This window comes from Myxine glutinosa, chromosome 11 (assembly GCF_964187855.1).
Source record: "Myxine glutinosa chromosome 11, kmMyxGlut1.1, whole genome shotgun sequence".
In the NCBI taxonomy this organism is placed as follows: domain Eukaryota; kingdom Metazoa; phylum Chordata; class Myxini; order Myxiniformes; family Myxinidae; genus Myxine; species Myxine glutinosa.
This window is the reverse complement of record NC_136271.1, coordinates 62,944,117-62,967,456: the sequence shown is the minus strand read 5'-3', so window position 1 is coordinate 62,967,456 and position 23,340 is coordinate 62,944,117. Positions and strand designations below refer to the sequence as shown.

The 23,340-nt window shown below is 44.2% G+C and overlaps 1 protein-coding gene across 1 annotated transcript in view; it reads right to left on the bottom strand.

Moving 5' to 3' along the window:
- The window catches only part of LOC137436231 (leucine-rich repeat and fibronectin type-III domain-containing protein 4-like), a 462,955-nt gene extending 439,874 nt beyond the window's left edge, over positions 1–23,081 (bottom strand). The window contains exon 1 of the mRNA XM_078765965.1: positions 23,013–23,081. The gene's annotated coding sequence lies outside the window, so the exon portion shown is untranslated. The remainder of the gene's footprint in view (positions 1–23,012) is intronic.
- Positions 23,082–23,340: the final 259 nt, after the last annotated feature.

Sequence of the window (23,340 nt, the reverse complement as noted above, 5' to 3'; positions counted from 1 at the left end):
CTCTCCAGTCGATCTCCGAAGCGTGTACAGTGGGCAAGGGTGCTCTTCCCGCCAAACTGTACAACGGCGCCCTCCAGAGGCGCACCTTCACCGCTCCCTCAACAAACCGCAACGTAATTGGAGACGAAGCGGTCACACACATCCATCCGCAACAGACGGTAGGATGTTGGGGTGAAGATGACACGAAGCAAACCTTCACAGGTGGCCGAAGCACGGGGTTCAAGATGGCCGACGGCTCTAGCTTGAGCCGATGCGATGAGACGAGGATTCGTCGGAATCTCAGCGCCCCAAATATGTCTACGCAGATTTCTCTACTCCAGCGAATATTCTTATCGCCGGATGTCCCTTCCAGGAACTCAAAATCCCCTCGTGGCTGTTGGTAAACCTTGCTCGTTACAGAGCGCTGGCGTCAGGCGTCCTCTCCGACTTTGCTCGCGCTGCTTCTTCCTCTTCACCTCATTGTCTTCTCGTTCGGTTTCCTGTATCATTTTTAATTAACCTTTTTAACTTTTAATAACTGTTCATAAACAATAAACCTTGGGAAGACAATAATAGTACATAGAATCCGAAATCTTTCAAGTGGAAGAAAACCACAATAACGGAAGTTACGAATCCGTAACACCTAAGTAACTAAGTTCACTCTTGGCCATTTGAGCGACATTGCACAAAATTTTGATTTTGACCTTTGACCTACATTTACGAAAGTGTTATCTTTTTGTTCTTGGGTGAGACCAAACCTACCCAACAAATCTCATCAAAATTGGCCCACTTGTGTTTGATATACTTTGCTAACACACATACAGGCCAATTGCACGAAGGAGCTGATACTCCAGGTCCCCTGCCTTTTGGGTGATGTGAGGAATAGATATGTGTAATTAATATGAAGCTAATCTTAACGGTTTTTGAAATATTGAGTACACAAGGCAAGTTATCGAGATAGTTGCCATGGCAACAGAATGCAGCCAATCGCCGCCGTGATCTAATCAGGTTTAGATAATTTCATGAGGAATCGATATCTACAATATGAAAACAAGCTGTACAACGTTTTTTGAAATATCGTGTACACAAAAGCACACAGATGAATGAACGGTCGGTCAGTTGGTCGGTCAGAGCTCATTTTAATAGCCCCCATTTCTGACCTTGTCGGGGTGTCGGTGGAAAATACCCCACCCCCATATTGGGGTAAACTATAGACTTCTGTTCTGGTACTGTATCAATAAGTGATGATGCATTGTAAAGCATACCATCCTTTGGAGGTAATGTTAGGCCAACCTGTCCCATCACACCGTGGGTCGCCACGTCAAAATCCAAGATGGCCGCCTGGCGTCTTCCACTTTGTCAACTCACATCACTTCACCGACGGGGGACCTAGGCGTAACGCTTTTTTCCCAATTTCAGCTTTGGTCTCCAGCATTCCCACGTTTGGACTCACGCATAACTTTCGGTTCGCATAACGTTCATTGTGACGATGTTCTCATTGTGACGATGTTGTGACGATGTATGTGTTCACGGTAGTGTTTGACGTGATGGTGTGAACGTAATTTCGTAATGTTTTTCGTTTCGTAATCCTTTAATGAACGTTTAATGTTTAATGAACGTTTAATGCCCTTCGATGTCTGGGGCCGCACGCGCGCTACACTGGACGGGCCAGAGTCTACCTTGCCCTTCGCCGTCAGGCTCGGGTAAACCGCTGAGCCTCATCCGTGATGGGGCCTGGGGCTTGAGACAGTGTCCCACGAACGAGGAATTCCCAGTAAGCGCGAGTCATCAGCTCGCATTGATTAAGTCCCTGCCCTTTGTACACACCGCCCGTCGCTACTACCGATCGGACGGTTTGATGAGATCCTCGGATCAGCCCCTGCACGGGCCGTTCTCGGTTCGTGCCGGTGCACCGAAAAGATGAGCGAACTTGACTGTCTAGAGGAAGTAAAAGTCGTAAGAAGGTTTCCGTAGGTGAACCTGCGGAAGGATCATTATCGGGACAACATGAGAGCGAGCGAGACGCGAGACGTACGTGGTACGTGATCGTCCATGTACTGTTTAGCCATGTACTGTTTAGATTTTGATGATTTGCGTGTGATATGATTTAACGGATGTGCATATGAATCATTTAAAATAAAAAAGCCTTCAATTTCTGATATTTTACCTTTTCATTTGGGCTTCCCAATTGAAGTCCCGCCCGTAGGGCGGGTACTGTTGCTGGTAATAATAATAAAAATAAGATATGTCAACTGACCATGTAGGTTGTTAAAAGGATTTGGATAAAGCACAGGCATGATGGGTGTGTGTTTGCTTCTTTGTAGAATCTATAATGTTTCCAGGTAAGCACTACTTAATTGCTAAGTTGCACTATTGTGCTATGAATATTGCATACAAAGTATGTAAACAAGGTCTGCTTAACAAGAAAGAAGCCACTTTGTATAAATATAGCCTGTGGTTATAAGAGCCTGGCAGACTTCACCCAAACGGGGAAGGCACTGCTGCGAACTCTACCCCCATGGCTAACTTCATTATTTTGACATGCAGTGTCTTTGAAAACTTAATTGCAAGAGAATGGTTGAGCGTTAGCAAACATTTGTGGTGATCCATTGCCAGCAAACCATCTCTTTTTTAGAAAATGGCTTCAGGTTGATAACAGCACAAATTGCCCACAATAGAGTTCTACATAGTCATAAAAAGACAATCGTAATGAGTACACCGAGAGAAGTTCAAAGCCACACTGGCAGCTCTAGATACAACGAACAAATCAACATAATTATTCATATAAGCAAAACACTCAAAGACCAAAGTGTGCTTGTGTAAAGGAAAAGAGAACCTCGAAGACATACAACATCAGAATAATTAAATTAATTTCCATGCATGTAAATACCTAAATGGCTCATGATACTTCCTCGCAATGCTGTAAACTTATCTTATTGGTTTGATCCCATCAGATCTCATAAACTAGGCAGGGTTGATGAACCTGGTTCGTATGTGGATGGGAGACCTCCATTGAAAGATGGGTGTTGTAGACTGGTGGACGGCAGGATAACTCAGTTGGTAGCATGATTGCCTCTGAGCTGTCTATTACTGGATCTGTTCCACATTGGCGTCAAATCAGAGGAGGATTGCTGTCCTTGTGCACTCCCTGCAGGAGCAGCAGCCATTTGGAGCATTCCATCCTCCATATGGGGACAAAGCCAGCGTTACCATCTGCATCTTAGTTATATAGATGGTAAAGATGCTCTTCTATGGTGTAAAAGAGTTGGCCAATAGGTGCTTATACTCTGCCAGTACTCTGGCTGGAGATTAAATGAGATATTTCAGTTTACTTAAGTCGTTAGTTAGAATGAGGTTGGTGCATAGAAACTAGAGAGTTCATGTAATACAGTACCTAACCCAGCACAGTCCATGATTCAATTGAGAAACGAGAACGGCACTCAGTGGAGAGCATACCTCCACCAGGTGAAAAGTTTATGTTTTGTATCCTACAGTAGACGAGAAACTCACAATACAGAATCACATTTAATCAAAATCATCCGTCCAAAACATTTTTAGATATCCTGCTTTGTATCGTTTTTGGCCTTATCTCCTAATGGTGAAGAATCACTGAAAAAATTCTAGTAGCCAAATCCGAATCCGGATCTTCACCAAAATCTAATAATTTTGTCCTTGTCACATACGCTACCTCTCTGCCAAATTTCCTCAGAATCCGTCCACAACTTTTTGAGATATCTTGTTCACAAAAAAATGACAAACAGACAGACAAGGGTGAAAATATAACCTCCATCCAACTTTGGTGGCGGAGGTAACAAGGACAGGTATGGAGTCTGCTCGTGGCAAATTTGATTGGTCGTGATGATGTAAAATGCCTTAACGTTTTGTCCAAGTCTTGTTAAACGGAAGGGTTTTGAAAGTGTCAAGGTGGTTTGTGTTCTGCAATGTTCAAGTATACAGTATCTATATGATATATGATACACGTCAGAGGCGGTGACGGTAAGAGCAACAGCCAACCAGAGCTCGGTGGGCTTGGCATGATAGGGCGTGGCAAGAAACGCCTGGTGAGTTCCAGAGGGTTCCAAGGGCGTGGCAATAAAACCCTTGGCACGAGGCCCCTACCTGAGATGAGAAGGGATGCGCAGTTCTGAGTTGAGTTGTGAGAAGGGAGAGGCGCTTACAGAGAACTGTGTTGGAGAGAACTGATCCGGAGCATTCGTGTGAGAACTGCATTGAGAGGACCAGCGTGCACACGACAGTTTTGAGGCATTGATTGAGAAGCGCATTGAGGAGCGCGTATTGAACTGTCCGTTTATTACGTACGCAGCCCCGCAAGTGTAACCGCCAAAGCCAGCCCTACCGTTCACCCTGTAATTACCCCGTGCACGAAAACGACACGTGGAGAGCTCCTGCCGTCTGTTCATCTAATTCGCGGTGCGAGTTGGGCACCGGAGAGCGAGCTGCCTGGACGCCATCCCTGAACCATCGACCTGTTCATCTGCAACCCCGTGTGAGTGTGTCTGAGTGTGACGGGCCAGTTTGTCTTGGGATAAGTTAAGGCTGTTTAAGGCTGCACTGTGTATTCTTCTTCTTCTTATTGTACAAAGTGTAAATAAATCGTGTTATTCCTTTCTTCCCAAATTCGACCGTTTCAGTCATTTCCTCCATTGGGTAAGCGTGGCACGATTAAGAACCGCTTGTATCGGGTTTAGTCATTGCTAACGGCTCGGGTCACGGGTTCGCTACCGCTCGGCGTTTCCACCAACACCCGTGATTCGGGCCGGGCTTATTTCCTCGTTTCTGGGCGGCGCGAGTACTTAGGTATTAGTGATTAGTCCTACGACCCGACTTCGCGATGTCCAGGAGTGACGTCATAGGTCCCGGGTCCCATCGACTAGTAAAAGACAAGGGGACTAATCCCCCCTCGGTAAGGGGAAAAGGCCGGCGCTGAGATTCGCAACAATATATATATATATACTGTATATATACATATATATATATACTATATATACATATATATATATACTATATATATATATATATATATATATATATATATATATATATATATATATATATATATATATATATATATATATACTGTATATATATATATATATATATATATATATATATATATATATATATATATATATATATATATATATATATATATATATATATATATATATATATATATATATATATATATACACTGTATATATATATATATATATATATATATATATATATATATATATATATATATATACACTGTATATATATATATATATATATATATATATATATATATATATATACAGTGGAACCTTGACTTACGAGTTTAATTCGTTCCGTGACCGAGCTCGTAACTCAAATTGCTCGTATCTCAAATCAAATTTCCCCATTGAAATGCATTGAAATGCTATTAATCCGTTCCAGCCCGCCAAAAACCACACCAATTTTTTTTTTAATATACAGTATATATAAAAATATCTCGCGCTTTATATTTCACCTGTATGCAGCATACAAGTTGGCAGGATGGCCTGGACTGGAGGTACGCACACTTGACTCTAAAGTCTAAACTGTCCAGCCTGGGTTTGAATCCCGACCCAGCTATAACCTGTCATGGGTGAATCACAGGCAGGGTGATTCATCAATGGGTGTACCGCTAAACTGGGCGCCCCGTTTGCGTCCCATTAGTTGTTGGATGTTAAGGATCTCACCGTGTTTTCCACAAAGAGAAGGCGAGCTATCGCCGGCATTCTGAACAAGTTGTGGCCTGGCATGCTCTTCTCCTCTGCCGTTATATACGTCCTCCTCGGCACCTCGCTCATGTTTTTCGACGATTGCGTGTTTTATATCCAAGCACAAGTTTTATATAAAACACGACGATTGCGTGTTTTATATCCACAAGTTGTGGCCTGGCATGCTCTTCTCCTCTGCCGTTATATACGTCCTCCTCGACACCTCGCTCATGTTTTTCGACGATTGTGTGTTTTATATCCAAGCACATCATCCTCTTCTTCTTCTCAGCACTGCACTTGCCACTCACTTTCTTAGGCCCCATGGTTAAAACTAAGAAATTTTCCGAAATAACCATAATGCCAAAACAAAAATGCAGCGCTATACGACAGAGATACGTACTGTACTTGCACGGCAAGATAACCACGTGACCAGAACCCACCTGGCGGCGTAAACTCGAAATAACCAAAATGCGAAAACAAAAATGCAGCGCTATACGACAGAGATACTGTACTTGCACGGCAAGATAACCACGTGACCGGGTGGCGAAAGCTCGTAACTCGGATCTCGGCTCGCATCTCAAAGCAATAAACCGCCCGAGCGACGGCTCGTATCTCGAAAAACTCGTAAGTTGGGGCACTCGTAAGTCAAGGTTCCACTGTATATATATATATATATATATATAAGTATGTATGTATGTATGTATGTATGTATGTATGTATGTATGTATGTATGTATGTGTATATATATATATATATATATATATATATATCTGTGCAGTGTCTGTGTTATTGTGTTGTCCTGTCTTCTTGTCTTGTCACTGAACTACTCCCTCAAACTTTTGTGAAATCATACCAAAATTCTGATATGCACCTCTCTCTCCCGTGTGTACGTCCTAAGGGTATTTTGTTTGAAAAGTTGTGAAGAAAAAAAAACTTTTTTTTTATTTTGTTTTTTTACTTAAATCTTCAACTTCAATTGTTTATAAAATGTAATATCACGTACATTACAAATACATTTGTACAAAATAATTGTTTGTTTTATGATTGGTGTAAACCATGACAACACAGCAACTCAGGTACAGTCATCTATCTATATATCTACATATCTCGGCAGTGTCTGTGTTGTCACTGAACAACTCCCTCAAACTTTTGTTTCCATGGTGGTGAGGTGTTTTGAATCACATGGTGGTGAGGTGTTTTGAATAACCTAGTGCTGAGGTGTTTTGAATTATGTGGTGGTGAGGTGTTTTGAATAACGTGATGGTGAGGTGTTTTGAATTACGTGGTGGTGAGGTGTTTTGAATTACGTGGTGGTGTGTTTTGAATTACGTGGTGGTGAGATGTTTTGCATTTTGTGGTGGTGGTGTGTTTTGAATTACGTGGTGGTGAGATGTTTTGAATTTTGTGGTGGTGAGGTGTTTTGAATTACGTGGTGGTGAGGTGTTTTGAATTTCGTGGTGGTGAGGTGTTTCGAATTACGTGGTGGTGAGGTGTTTTGAATTTTGTGGTGGTGAGGTGTTTTGAATTACGTGGTGGTGAGGTGTCATCGTCCCAAACTTGCAGTCTGCACCTACCCCTCCCGTATGTACGTGCTTAGGGGATCTTTTTTGAACTTCTTTTTATTTTTTCAAACGAAATCTTCAACCTAAATTGCTTATAAAAATGTATTATTACAAACACTACAAATAAATTCGTGCAAAATAATTATTTGTTTTATGATTGGTTTAAATCATGACAACACAGCAACTCAGGTACAGTCATTATCCTCAGCTAAAATAAGCCCGTTCCTCTGTAACAACGCGTGGTGAGGCGAGCGCATCGATCCGAGCCAAGCTAATAATCTATATATTAAAGTAGCGGCAGTTTTGTGTCCGTCTGTCACGCTAAGTCATTACGTCTATGACGTCATTACGGAGTACGACAGCTGACTCCACCGACCGCCATATTCATTTATATGTCGTTCAGGCCGAACACGTCATCGAAGCGGTCAAACCTGTCATATATCACAATCTGCATGCTCTACCTTTAAGTTTTTCATTCACTGTGAAACCCAAACAAACCGATTGTTAAAATGAGCATCAAATATCAAAAGCATCGGCATTACGGGTTTTCCAACGACACTGTACGTACAGGCCTTAGGCTTCATGCCTCACCTTCAGGCCACTTTAGACAAAAATTAAGCCCAGGTTTCTTAATACAGTAATATCACTTTCGTAATAACAATAATCACATTAACAATAATAATATAGTAAATATAACCATAACACTTTAATCCTAATGTCGTGACTGCAAACTTAGTGGATTGAAGCAGTGTATGGTTCATGGATAGATGATAATTGTGGGGTACGGTATAGTAATAACCGTGGGAGTAAGGAATTAGCCAAGGCTTCTTAATACACTTGTATCGTTTTCATAATAATAACAACGTAATGTTCATCTATATATTCGCCAAGAATGCTAATTAGCAACGTTTGTTTTAGTAAGATGTATAAAACAACATGTTTGTTTCCTGATTGTGCCTTTCATTCACCATCATTGAAACTTTCATTTTGCAATTTATCATTTATTTTCCCTTCAACATCTGATCTCTGGGAACTTAAAACAATTTCATTTCATTATTTTTTGCCAATAAGTGTGCGAATGACTAAAATTAACACTGGGTTGTTAGCAGTAAACATAACCTTCCAGGAGCATTGGAGGCAGTGCTTTGTTGCCTATACACTGCCCAAACAAAGGGAGGGTTAAAGTTAAACAGGTCCCTGCTCGTTCATTTGAAAGGACAAAGAAATAAAATTTTTGGAAGTTTACCGCCGTCTTTTTCACCACCATATTTAACATGTTCTCATTAGTTATTCATGCCTGTTGCTTGTGTCCTTTATGACGTCCTTAAAAACAGCAAGTTTCCTGCTTGAAATGATTTTCAATTTTGTTTCAATGCCAGACATGCAGAAAAAGTTTTTTTTTTAAAGTCACTCCTCTCCGCGCATGCTCTATCGGGACAAATTCAGAGCCAAAGTACAGTACTGCTAAACCAAAGATTTGTTTTCTGATTTATGTTTAAAATATAACATTCAATTGAAATTAAGTTGTTCCTCGATAATAAAGTGACGTTTGTAGACAGACAGACGAACAAAGTGAACCACATTGCTTCACCCCACTCTCTCTTTGCATGTGCGGTAATAGTAACAGATTTAGTTAATAGGAGAGGCAAAAGCACAGGCATGAGGGGTGAAATACCACCCCCCGCCACCCCCCCCCCCCCCCCCCCCCCAACTTCTGCGTATAAATTTCCTTGTATATCCGTGTAGAAGCAGAGAAAGACGAGAATGAAGAATAGAAGAGAAATGCTGGGATTAAAATAGAATAAATCCTGTCACAATGAGGCTGGTACATGGTGCAGAACCACAAGCCGCTTGCAATCCTGTGGGACTGGGCTGAGAAATGTGCCATTTCATCATCGGCCTCCTCCTTCTTCAGCTTCACCCTCAGCCGTTTTTCACTTACTGTTGATAATGAAAATCTCTGTATATATCACACACCCCTTCATTAAATTGCATTTTGGCAAACGTCTTTTGGCAGTGTTGGTGAAGCGATTTGAGACCTTCTTCAAATCCAGATGGGAAACCAATGAGACCGTCTGAATTAATGCACCGGTAGTCTGCAGGGTGACATTCTCCACAATGCAACACCCTCCAAGTGCAGCACTGGAATGACAACCGCAAATCACACCAAGAGCAAACAATGGAGTGTGAGCAAGCTGCCTCCTCTTCCCCAACCACTTGATCACGCTTCACAATTTATGCACATAGTGCCACCATGGTAGCAACATTAGGGTGGTCCAAAAAACATCGATCTCTCCGATTTTGATGCTCTCCTGGATTATTGTTAGAAATGGTCTAAAACATTCACCCACCAAATATTTTCGCTCAATTCCATCTAGAAACTCATACACACTTCAATTGAAATATGGCGTTTTTCACCAAATTTGGCTAAATGAGAACAATCCAATAGCAACCTAGGTGGAAAAAGTACATGCACTATTGTACGAAGCCATTTTGTGGTTCATGACTTTTTGCATGCGCTTGCGCCTGTGAGTGTGAAATCATCATGGTCGAAACATGTTTGACAATGCTTGAAACATGTTTGAAACATGTTCATACATGTCTCCTTCTTCCGGTCCGGTCTGGAGAGGACGCTGGCGTTACTTGTTCGCCGCTTCTCCGACTGGGCCATTGTACATAGTTTGCTTTTCTGGTGGTCGTGGCGGATCTTTGACCGTTGGGTCTGCCCTCTGCTCGGTCCTGGCTCTGCTCCTGGCTTCGCCTGCCCGGCTCCTCCACTGTTTCCTCAGGCCCGCTCCCGTTGTTTGCGGCGGTGGCTGTTTGCCGCTGTGGTCTTGATTAGCGGCTGCAGTCGTTTGCCGCTGCGTTTGCCGCTTTGCCTCCTCGACCTTGGCCTCGTCCTCGTCCCTTCGCTCCTGCCTGGCATGGCTCTGCAGTACTCCGCCGCAAGGTTTCTTCTGCTCAATACCCGCTCCACCCCATCATGCATCTCTGCCATCAAATCAAATGGACTCCTCCGACGACCCAGGTACATTCACCGTGGCTCCGGTCGTAAGTTTGTTTATTTACAATCAGGTCACTCCATCCCCGTCCTCTGGTCGGCTCAGCGCACTCTCACTCTTCGTCCCAGCGCACCTGGTCACAGCAACGCACACAATCGCACGTCCTGCCTACGAACCCTGGCTAAATCACCTGAATTCATCCCTGCTGTTCAAAACAACATCAAGCTCACCCTGTTCAACACCCGGTCCCTCAACAACAAATGCCTCATCCTGAACGAATACATCCTGGATAACAAACTGGACTTTCTCTGTCTCACCGAAACCTGGCAACAACCACTGGACTACTACACGCTCAACCTCACCACACCCAATGGATATTCCTACGTCAATAAACCACGCTCGGAGGGCCGAGGTGGTGGAATTGCCGTTATCCACCGTCAAGACATCAAGACCAACCTCATCTCCATCTCATCTGCTCCATCATTTGAACACCTGGCTTTTAAACTCTCTGGTTGCACGCAGTCAGTCATGGCTGTCGTCTACCGCCCTCCCAAACCACACCCATCATTCCTGTCTGACTTCTCCTACTTTCTGACCCAGCTATGTTCCCTCTCCCCCTCAATCCTCCTCCTTGGTGATTTCAATATCCACATTGACTCCACTGACTCCACGCTAACCACTGACTTCACTGATTTACTCACCTGCTTTAACCTCACTCAACATGTCAACTTTCCTACCCATAACCATGGTCACATTTTGGACCTTGTCTGCTCTACTGGACTAATTTTGCACCATCTCTCTGGCTTCGACCTCACTCTCTCTGACCACTTAGCCATCACTCTGACCTTCAACATCCCCGCCCCAACACCAAGGCATTATCGCACAATCAACTTCCGTAAGCTAAACGCTCTTTCACCTACCTCATTCTCATCCACCCTCTCTGAAAAAATGTCCACTTCTCCCTTCATTGACCTCCACACCCCTTCCGACCTCACTGACTACTACAACCACACTCTCTCCTCCTGCCTTGACCAGCTTGCGCCTGTAAAAACCAAAACAGTTTCTTTCACCCATTCTGCTCCCTGGTTTACCCCTGAACTCCGCCTGATGAAAACTCGTGCTCGCCAACTTGAAAGACTCCGCAATAAAACGGGTCTCACAGTTCACTCCCAAGCCTACAAGGACCACCTACAACACTACAAAGATGCCCTCTCCCGCGCCCGCTCTGCCTACTACTCTCAAATTATCCACTTTGGCTCCGGAAACCCAAAAGCACTCTTCTCGACAATAAACAAACTCCTCCGCCCCCTGAACACCACCACCCAGTCATTCACAGTAGACAACTGCATCTCCTTCCTCTCTTTCTTCCAACGCAAAATTGACAATATCTACAACAGCTTGACCACCGCTGCACCCACTCCCCCTCCAACCACCTGCCCCCCCTTGTCCTGCCATCCCCTGTCTCGGTTCTCCCCAATCTCCCCTACTGACCTCTCTGAACTCCTCATAGGAATGAAAACTGCCACCTGCACTCTTGACCCCATCCCCTCCAGCTTTGTCAAAGCCTCCCTCCCTGCTCTCTCTCCACTTATCATTGCAACAATAAACTCCTCCCTGTCTACAGGCATCGTCCCACCTTCCCTCAAAATTGCTGCTGTTACCCCCATTCTAAAAAAACCTGGTCTAAACCCTGACACCCTAAACAACTTCAGACCCATCTCCAACCTACCATTTCTGTCAAAAGTTTTGGAACGCGCTGTAGCCACTCAACTCAAACATCATCTCTCTGCCAATAACCTGTATGAAACATTCCAATCCGGATTCCGCTCCAACCACAGTACTGAAACTGCTCTCCTCAAAATCACCAACGACCTTCTCCTCTCCTCTGACGCTGGCAACCTCAACATTCTCGTCCTCCTCGACCTCAGCGCTGCCTTTGACACCATCGATCACACCATCCTCCTCACCCGACTTGAATCCACCTTTAACGTTACCGGCACTGCCCTCTCTTGGATTAAATCATACCTCTCTGACAGATGCCAGTTCATCTCCATCAATAACTGCAAATCCCCCACTGCTCCCCTCCCCCAAGGTGTCCCCCAAGGTTCAGTTCTTGGCCCCCTCCTCTTCATCCTTTACCTGTCCCCCCTCGGTCACTTAATCCGCCGTCATGGTCTCCAATTCCACTGCTTCGCCGATGACATCCAGCTTTTCATCTCCACCAAGTCCGTCTCCACCGCCACCCACTCTATCCTGACAAACTGCATCACTGAAATAAAATCCTGGCTTCAAATCAACTTCCTCAAGCTTAACTGTGATAAATCTGAAATAATCATCATTGGCCCAAAAACGCTCACAAAATCCACCCATAACTTTGCCCTCAACATCGACGGTATCCCAGTATCCACCTCCCCTCACATCCGGAATCTTGGCGTCATCTTTGACCAAACCCTTTCCTTCGACAAATACACTAAACAGATCACAAAGTCAGCCTTCTTTCACCTGAAAAACATTGCCCGTCTCCGCTCATCCCTCTCCTCCACGGCTGCAGAAACCCTCATCCACGCCTTCATCACCTCCCGTCTGGACTACTGCAATAGCCTCCTCTATGGTTCACCCTCAATAATCACCAATAAACTCCAATACATTCAGAACTCCGCTGCCCGTCTACTCACCCATTCCCGGACCCATGACCACATCACCCCCGTCCTTTACAAGCTTCACTGGCTCCCCATCCCCCAGAGAATCCAGTACAAAATCCTCCTCTTGACATACAAAGCCCTCCATAACCTGGCCCCATCCTACCTGGCTGACCTCCTCTCCAGACACACTCCCACCCGCAACCTCCGCTCTGCTGGTACCAACCTCCTGACCCCCTCCATCCGGACCAAATTCAGATCCTGGGGGGACAGGGCCTTCTCCATCGCTGCTCCCACCCTCTGGAATTCACTACCTCACACCATCAGAGACTCCTCCTTACTCACCACATTCAAAACATCACTAAAGACCCACCTGTTCAACACTGCATTCAACATTCAACCCACAGCATTTAACCCCTGACTATCACTTCTCCTTCTCCCTCCTTTTGCTTTAAATATTTCCCTATTGATTCTTGTCTTTTTGCAATTGTTGTTTTCATGTATTGTTATGCATTATGTTTGCCACTCTGTCAAAGCGCCTTTGGGCTTCTGTAAAAGCGCTATACAAAATAAATGAATTATTATTATTATTATGTCTGACTCATGTTTCGACCATGAGGACTTCACAGGGGTATGTACCATCAATGACATTATTTAGGAAAAAAATATTTCTAAAGTCTTTGTAAGTCATTAAAATTGACCAAAATGACAAATTTATATGTTGAGTGTGTATGAGTTTATCGATGACTCAGATGCAAAATATTTTTTGGGTGAATGATTTAGACCATTTCTAACAATAATCCAATAGAGCATCAAAATCCAGATAAAAAAGTGATTTTTTTGCATTTTTGGACCACCCTAAGCAACATACATTACCTTCAGAAAGTTTTCACACCCCTTCACTTTTTTCACATTTTGTTGTGTTACAGCCTGAATTTAAAATGAATTAAACTTAGATTTTTTGGCACTGATCTACACATAATACGCCCATAATGTCAAAGTCAAAGTGGAATTCTCAAAAAGTTTCACAAAACAATGAAAAGAAACCCACAAAAATATCTAATTTACATAAATATTCAACACCCTGAGTCAACTCGTCGAAGAAGTATTGACTCAGGGGGTTGTACTACTTCGTTTATACTTTTAAGGTTTATACTCCTTTTATCCCTCAGGAGGTTGTACTACTACAATACTACTTCGTTTATATCCTTCCCCAGATCTATGCCTCCTCACAATTCTATCTCGGATTGCTATGAACAGTTCATTGGACTTCCTGGTAAAGTTTCTGCTCTGACATGCACTGTCAACTGTGGTACCTTATCTAGAAAGGTGTGTTTCTCCCTAAATCATGTCCAATCAATTGAGTTGACCACAGGTGGACTCCAAACAAGTTATCGAGACATCTCAAGGATGATCAAAGAAAATTGGATGCACCTGAGCCCAATTCGGAGCATCATAGCCAAGGGGCTGAATATTTATTGACTCAAGAAATTTCAGCTTTTCATTTTTAATTATTTTGTAAAAATTTGTTTTAAAAAATTTCACTTTGACATTATGGGGTATTATCTGCAGCTCGGTGACAAAAAAAATCTCAGTTTAATCCATTGTAAATTCAGGCTGTAACAACAAAATGTGACAAAGTCATGGTGTGTGAATACTTTCTGAAGGCAGTGTAAATTTGTTGCCAAGAATTTGACAGGAGTCATGAATTGAACCACATATGAACTTTCATGGAGTATATTTCCTGGTTTGTTAAAATTATATTTCCTCATACCGCTACTTGTTATTTTCGGATACCTGGGCAATGACGCGAGTGTGGGTGTGAAGCCAGTAACTGAAGAGCCTTTCACGGTTAGGTGTGTCACAAATACAGCTTGTTATCTCCACCACCCAAGATGAATGGAGGTTATGTTTTCTCCCCTGTCTGTGTGCTTGGTTGTCTCTCTGTGAGCAGGATATTTCATAAAGAAATGGAAGGATTCAGACGAAACTTGGTGGACATTTTGGGGTATGTGACAAGGACAAATTGATTAGATTTCGGTGAAAATCCGAATCTAGATCCTGATACGAGAATTTTTTTTTTTAATCCACAAAGCAGGATTAACACAAGAGCTTGGAAGAGCGATTAAGCCAAAAAAAACCATTTGAAATAATAATTCCTTCAGTAATACGGGTTATAGTCTTTGTGAAGAACTGTATAAAATGGTATAACAAAGAAGCGTCCCATTATCTGTCAACTGCAGACTCATACTTGACGGTTCACCATAGACACAATGCTGTTGTTTATCCTCTAACCCACTTGTATTGGGGGCACCAGGGTGCTCATTAGCAGTCGTGAACATTTCCATAGTTGAGAGTTTTTCTCTTCGTGGGTTTCTCCAAACCTCCTTATGAGCAAACTGGAGTGGAAATACCTGCTGGATCAATGTCCGCTCCACAAGACGGCATACTTATTGTGGAAACACCCCACCGCAAAGTACCAGGATGAGAGCTTATACTTTGGTCTGGAATTGAACCAACAGCAGATCTCGAAAAGGTATCTTGTCAGCCTCTGCAATCGAGATTCAATGTCTGTCTTTCAAAAGTCCTGTTCATGTCCTATCCCTTGATGATTGGTAACCCCATCAACATGGGACACTGTAGCCCACGTGTCCACAATAATTAATATTCAAGACTCTTTCTTTTATAGGAATGAATTTTAGAAGTTCTGTCATGCTATGGAAATCATCCTTGAGACGATCACGTTTCTATTTACGCATCTGCCACTCGTCAGATCTATAGTTCTCTCTGAAGGCAGCACGCCACATGATAATACCTATCTTAGACCAAATGGCGTATACAGCCCCAAGATTGAGCGGTGCTTTGGGCACAAGTTCAGGCCTCACTAAGATCCTTCAGAAAACACTATAAATTCAGTGTCCTCAATGCGTAAAGCTCCTTTCCTTATCCAGTACAGCACAAGATGAACCTGACAATGGTGCCTCAATGAGGCAATCCTATACGTTGTTAAACTGATGGTAAGTGTCCATCAGGATGGTGCAGAAGTAGCGCACTTTCCTTTGAACTGTCCGCACTGTGTTTGATTCTCTGTTCGGGTTAGGCAGACTGGTGTCGGTGTTAACGATCTACCGTCGGACTGGTGTTTTGCAAGCAGGGCAGACAGACGCTCCTCAGACGGACGTCCAGCCAGGCGTCCCTGCATCTGCCGGCATTAGTCGGTGGACGTTAACGATTCCACAGCGTCCTTCATGAACCCTGCATGTACAAATTACAATTTCTGCCGTAATGTGCGGAGGACACTGCATCAGTGGAAAGGCCACACCTCAGTAATGATGCAACGAGTGGTATGAATCAGCATTTCTATCAGGTCCAACGTGCATTCTCTAATGACAACTGTTGGCAATTTTTTTTGCAATTCAACTGGGATGTCTAATGATGCCTCTGGTATGTTTTTTAAGGACAAAGTCCTCAGGAAATGTCAGATCATTCATATGGCCAGAAACACACGGCCCCCTATGATGATGAACATTGCACAACATTGAAAACACTGTTTGGAATATAGGGACAAACGACTTTCTACAGCTACTCTGGCTCGCCTTGATACCTTTAATTTAGCAAATAAATCACAGGGATTTATTTATTTTATTACATTATTACCTTGAGCGTGTGAAGAGAAAAGCAAAAATTGGAAATCGTTCCAAACAGGAAACTTACTGCATTTAAGGACATCAAAAAGGACATAAAGAGCCATGGATAACTAATGCAACGTGTTAAATAATGTGATGTAAAAGACGCTGCATCAACGGCGGTAAACTTCTGATTATTTTTTTTCTACAACCTTTATTGCCTTTATTTTTACCTCCACCACCAAAGGTGGATGGGGGTTTTGTTTTCACCGCTATCTGTCTGTTTGTGAACAAAATATCTCAAAAAGTTGTGGACGGATTCAGACGAAATTTGGCGAGAGGTTGGGTGTGTGACAAACACGAATCACTTTGATTTTGATGAAAATCAGAATATGGTTTCAGATACGAAAATTATTAAATTTTTGAAGTGATTATTCACCATTGAGAGATCGGACGAAAAGCGATAAATAACATGATATTTTCAAAAGTTATGGACGAGTTATGACTAAACTTGGTGGACGAGTTGTTTCGGTGACAAGAACAAGCCGATTAGATTTTGGTTCAGGTCCGAATCTAGATCCGGCCTATCAGTGGGATACAAAACATAAACTGTTCAGCCTGGCAGGGGTATGCGCTCTACCGAGTGCCCTTCTAGTATTTTTTTTAATGAGATAATATAATTGAACACTGAATGAATGATCGTTTTAAGGCCATTTTCCCCGCTAGAGCAGGGGTTAGCCTTGCCGGCCCCATGACAATCATGGTTCCCTGTTTGAGGCAATGTTTTTATGGCCGGATGCCCTAACTGACGCGAACCCTTGGTCACACTCTTATGATGCGCAGGGATACGGTGTACCTCAATTTGCGGGTACAAATTTGCGGGTATTTGTACAAATGCGGGCTGGTACTCAATTTGCACAACCTCAGAAGGATGACAGGCTGAGTCAACCCCCCTGGTGTTAATTCAGCGATCGACCGGGATTACGAACCCAGGATCCTAGGATCCCAAGCCGGCACCCTAACCGCTAAGCCAACACCAGGCTCAATATAATTGAACACTGTTAAACACAAATCGTCTTCTTGCTATTTTCAAAACCCTTCTGTTTAGCAGTACTTGGACAAAATATTATGTCATATATATCATCTTGACCAATCAAATTTGCCGCTCACAAACCCCGCCCATGTCCTTTTCTCTCAAGACAATGTGGGGTAAGGTGTTCTATGAACTCTCCAGTTATATATTGAAAAATAAAACTTTATTAGTCGAATGGAATTTGTATCGATTCATCTGGTTTTAGACATAATCTGGTTAAAGCAAATCTGGTTTCAGGTACATCTCTCTTCTCTGTGTCTTTCACCAAGTCCCAAGGGCACACACGTTCTGCGACAGTCGTGATGATGTGCTGACCGGGAGGCATGAAGTTAGGATTTAAATAGGCAGCGCCAGCACCCAAGGCTTGCCTATTATTATTAAAGGTGGAGGTGTCGAGAGATCTACTTGTTGACGTGAGACGGCCTGCCTTGGATTCTTAGCGAGGTCCTGGGTGCGGTGTTGCCAATTATGCGACGCAGGGGCCGTGCTGAGCAAAAGGCACAACAGGTATTATGGATGTAATGAACTACACCTTCACAAAATTCTGATGGTGCTAATCAGGTGGGGAGTTGAAACACAATGGTATGTCTCACAAGATAAAGAAAGCCTCATCAAACGGGCACCGTTCCAGAAGAGGTTAGTCTTTTATGCAGTGCTTGGCTCTGAGCCCCACATCCCCGTGTGGACGTGGCTCTGTTTGTAATTTGGTCAAGAAGCCTGCAAACCTTGGACTGCACATGCACCTGGTGAGAAATTCCACCTGATCCTTAACTCCGGAGACGCTGTGGCGTAGCAGGTTGAACCCTCCGGTGCGGTTTGATCGCATCAAGCTTTGCTATCTGACAGATTCACCCAAGCAAATGTTCGAAAATTATTGGCAGTTGCGCAACAGAAAAACCACTTCACACATGATTGATTGGATGAAATAAGGGCTCAGAACTTATAAAAAGTACACAAATATGGCAAATTGCCCTTCCAATCTTATCTTTCTTTATTCCATACTAGCAGGATACCCAGCGTTACTGGGGTGGGGGAGGGGGGGAAGCAGGAGATGGAGGGGTGAGGAAGGGAGTGGAGGGGGGAGGGGAGGGGAGGTGAGGGTAGAGGGAGGGGATAGATATACTACATATACATCTTTTTGGGAGGGGGGGCTTTGACAGGCTCCTCTGTTTTGGGGGAGGGGCGGGGAGAGAAGGAGGAAAAATTGACCTATGAAAAGAATGCTTCATAACCTGTGTTGCCCAGATAAAAAAGGAAATTGTAACATCCTATGCCACCATCACCACGTGGCACTACATGGTACACCTTTAAATAGAGAATTACGCCCCTCTCCCGGCCCCCCAGACCGCTGCATGAGGCCACAGCCACAAAGCCTATGTTACCCCCCAGACAAAGTTGTATTTGTATTTGTACCCCGAGTAAAGTATAAAAGTTGTTTATAGCTGGAGTACCCGGCGTTGCTCCAGCGAAAAAGAAACATTAACATCTATCTATAATTCCAGTAATCTCTGTGTGTGTGTGTGTGTGTGTGTATGTGTGTATGTCTGTGTGTTTGTCTGTGACCGCTGTTTCTCGACAACCACGGGTCCGATATACTTGAAACTTGCCAGGTATATTGCTGGGGACCCGAGGATGTGCCTTTTCAAGGTTTGAAATTAATCGGACAAGTAGTTACCGAGCTATGGCGATTTAGCCGTTCGCCGTTCGCTTTGGCGTTGCGAATGGACCAAACCATTTCATGTAAATAGAGGGGGGGGGGTTCTGTGGTCGTTGCGAATGGACCAAACCATTTGATGTAAATAGAGGGGGGGGGGGGATTGTCACCGTACTCGCAAGCCGTTCGCTTTGCCTTTGGCTTTGCGAATGGACCAAACCATTTCATGTAAATAGAGGGGGGGGGGATATAATTTTAGATATATATATAGTACGGGCATGCCCTAGTATTTGAAATGAGGGCAAATATAATGGAAAAGCAATTACATCCAAATCAGAATCCATCACAAATGTCAAATCATTATTTTACGTTTTCGTTGAATATATGCTGCTGAATGTGCCATTCATCACGTTTCTGAGTTAAGTATGATGATGTTTAGGAAGAAGAAGAAGCCTTGCCACCAACTTCGACCGCTTCCAGAATTGTTTTATTATTTGTGTTCAAATGTCTGGTGTATATTTTGTATTTATTTATGCGAATATGTACTTGTATTTAACATAACTTGTATATAATTTGTATTTTTTTTGCCTAAAACACTCCCAGGCACTCACTGATGAACCTGTGAAAGTTTGACGAAGATCCGTTCAGCCATCTCTGAGAAAGATGGCGACACACAGACAGAGACCAACGGCTCTCTTATATCGTAGATGTGAAATTGTGATGGTTTGTCAGACGTTGTACGTAATGAAGAACTTCTTCTTGCTGGTGGAAGGCTAGTGTCGATCTGTGTCGGTGGACAGGTAGAACAATGAATGAAATCAACAGGACTTTGATCAAGGTATGCCATACGCCATGGGCAGCAAAGACTTGACGTTTCGGCCGTGAACCCTTCGTCAGAGCAAAAAAGGGTTAGTTCTATTGCTCCAACGAAGGGTTAATGCCCGAAACGTCGGCCTCTCGTTGCTTCCAACGGCTTCGATCAACATTCTATAAATTCCACCCATTGTTTCCTCATTGTGTGTGGTCATGTCACTATACTTAGTAATTATAAGTTTTTTTTGTATACAAGTTCGAGGCTCGTGAAAGAGCTAACATTAATCACACAGAAAGACAAACCGACACATAAAACATATAACATGGGGAGCGGTAGACAAGATGGGGCGAGAGGGGGAGGAACACAAACACAACATCTGAGAGCAGGGACATCGAGAGATCTGTGGGAGGGAGAGGGCTTTAGGGAGGGGCATGCGAAGGGGGGGGGGGGGGTGGGAGAGGTATAAAACATATGGACACTGCCAGGACTTCCAGGAAAGAAGTTGGAATTTCAAACAAGGTGGATCTGGGGTGAATTAGCAGGAGTAGAAAAGATCAAGGTTTTGGATGGGGAAAGATAAGAGATGGTGGTGAACAGCTGTTTTAAAGACCTGGAGGGAGGAGTGGGATTGAAGGGAGTGTGGGAGTTTGTTCCAGAGGCGGGAGAAAAGAGGAATGAAAGAGTGAAGGTGAGCAGACAGCCGAGATTTCGGCAGTTTAACCATAAGAGGGTTGCTGGCAGATCTTGTGCGACCTGTAGGAATATTTGGGGGACAAAGCACAGAGAGAGCTGGGGGAGCAAGGCCGGAGAGGAGTCGGTAGAAGACAGAAAGACCACCTACCTGTCTGCGGTGAGTGAGTGAAAGGCCCTCGGAGTTAGCTTCATCACGGGAGATTCCAATGATTCTGAATGCTTTGGTTTCAACAGCGTGAAGCCGAGCTAGGTGTGAGGCAGGAGCACCAGCCCAGAGGGGAGAGCAGTACTCCATTGAGCTGCAGATGAAAGCCTTGTATGTGGTGAGGAGCTCAGGTGTGCCAAGGAAGGACCGCACGACAGAGGATGCCCAGTCGGCGACTGGCTTTGGAGGCCAGCTTGGAAATGTGGTTTTCCCAAGAAAGATCATGGCGGAAAGTGAGACCCAAAAGCTTGAGCGACAGAACTTCTTGGAGAGGATTGTTGAGAAAGTAGATGGGAGGGTTGTCCAGATGGTCTTTTCGGAGAGACATAGTAAGAGTGTGAGATTTGTCAGGATTGAAAGACATGTTCCACTTGTTTGACCAGTCTGTGATTTTGTCCAGGTCTTCAGAGAGTGAGGAGGCTGCAGTACTGTAGTTGTACTTATACAAACACGTGAGCATCTTCAATGTCTGCCAACACTCTGTATTCCGTACTATATAGGCCACCATTTTTTAAAGCAACACGCGGTGAGTACATAATGATCGGTTTGGTAAAGCAAAACAACAAACATATTCTCCCTTGTTGAGATTTACTCCTCGAGAGTAAAAGTTAAAATTTAGAAATGAGAATGACCAGATCTGCCTTCTGTGTGACGTCATAACCCATCACTTAGTGCTTATTGTAATGCAACCCTCAGGTCAGACCCTAAGTGCTTCCTGAGAAGGCCCGCCATGGTCTCAAACTTGGAATTCTCACTGGGGAACGGCTTTTGTCCCGGGCTGGCCCAAAGGTATTCGTCCCACTTTCCAGGAGTGGTACATTAGCGTGAGGCACCAAGACCGCCAGTCACGTGATGCAATTCCTGCATGCCCATTGGCCTGCGGCCCCCAGACAGAGCAAGACGGACAGATGGGGGGGGGGGGGGGGGGGGACACTCGCCATTCGACGGACAGGATGTCAGCCATTTGAATTTGAAATATAACTCATTCCGTGGGAATGTGTTTCCACCTCAGCCCGCATTTCCTGAGGGAATACACCTTCAATAAATACTGCCTGTCAGGTTGCAAATAAAAAACCTAAATTGCGCCTTTTTACTCAACAGACAACGCGAATAGAGGCGATACGTCAACTTGATAACTTTGCCTCCTTCCGTCTGAGGGGAATGATGTTTGAGGGCGAGGGACGCGAATAACAACAAAACGTGCCACATCGTCCGTCTCGTTTCCCGCAATAGAGTGAAGAACAGCGCAAAGTCGTCGAATAAACGGCGAGGACGGATAAAAACATTCCTCGGAACGAGTACAAGGAATAACTGAGGAAAACGAATGTGGAGATCGTCGGACGGAATGAGTGAAAAACATCGGAAAGGGACGAGACGACCGAGGATCGAGTTCGCCATGTGGACGAATCCTGAGGGGACGCGATCTATGCGCCTCCAGTCCAGCAGAGGGACCGGCGCGTCGCGGAGACGACTTCATGGCGTCGAGGGAAGGGAGACCCGCGTGCGTGAAACCTGAGTGAAGGTAAACGGTGTACGGACCGCCATTATTAGTGCGTGACGCACTCGCGAACTTAAAGTGCTGTACACCGCGGAGACTAAATAATTAATGATGCACAATAACGATCGTACATTGTAACGTTCGTGTGTGTGCAGATTGTTGCGTTTTATAAAACAGTATTACTATCGTTATTATTACTTTACTATATAGTATACTCGTACATTGTAAGCGAAAGCGGGACCATGAATGCACGGGTTTAACATAAGCTCATGAAGTAAATAAATAGATCATTATTATTTTTTTTATTTTTTTTTTACTGAGGAGAGGAAAATCCAAATGGAATTGTATGAGGGGCTAGACCCGGAGATCGCGCGTTCGAGAGAGACACAACGAGCGGGAAAGCTTCCGCCGCGCCGTTCGCGCGCTTTTCCCTCGTCCGTCCGTCTCCCCTCACCCATTCGGCCTTCACCTCGCGCCCGTCACGCGGCGCGTCCGTCACTCACCGGGGTTCAAAGTAGCTGCGCCTGTCCGTGAATGGGCGCCGGGAGGCCGGGACTGCCGCGCTTCGCAGTGCGAACGGAGAGCGTGTGCGGAGGTGCAGCGGGAGAGGTGGGGGCAGCGAAACGGGAGGAGGGGGGTAGAGAGGGGGGGGGGGGAACTGACCGCTTTGTACCCGAAGGGCCATCACTGATGGATTCCTCGCTTGTGATTGGAAGTTGGAACAGAAATGTTTTCATTTACAACTTTTATTCATTAAACCTGGATTAATGTTTTATTTAAATCATATGTGAGATTATTTACCTCAATATAAATTGTTACTGATTGTTTTAC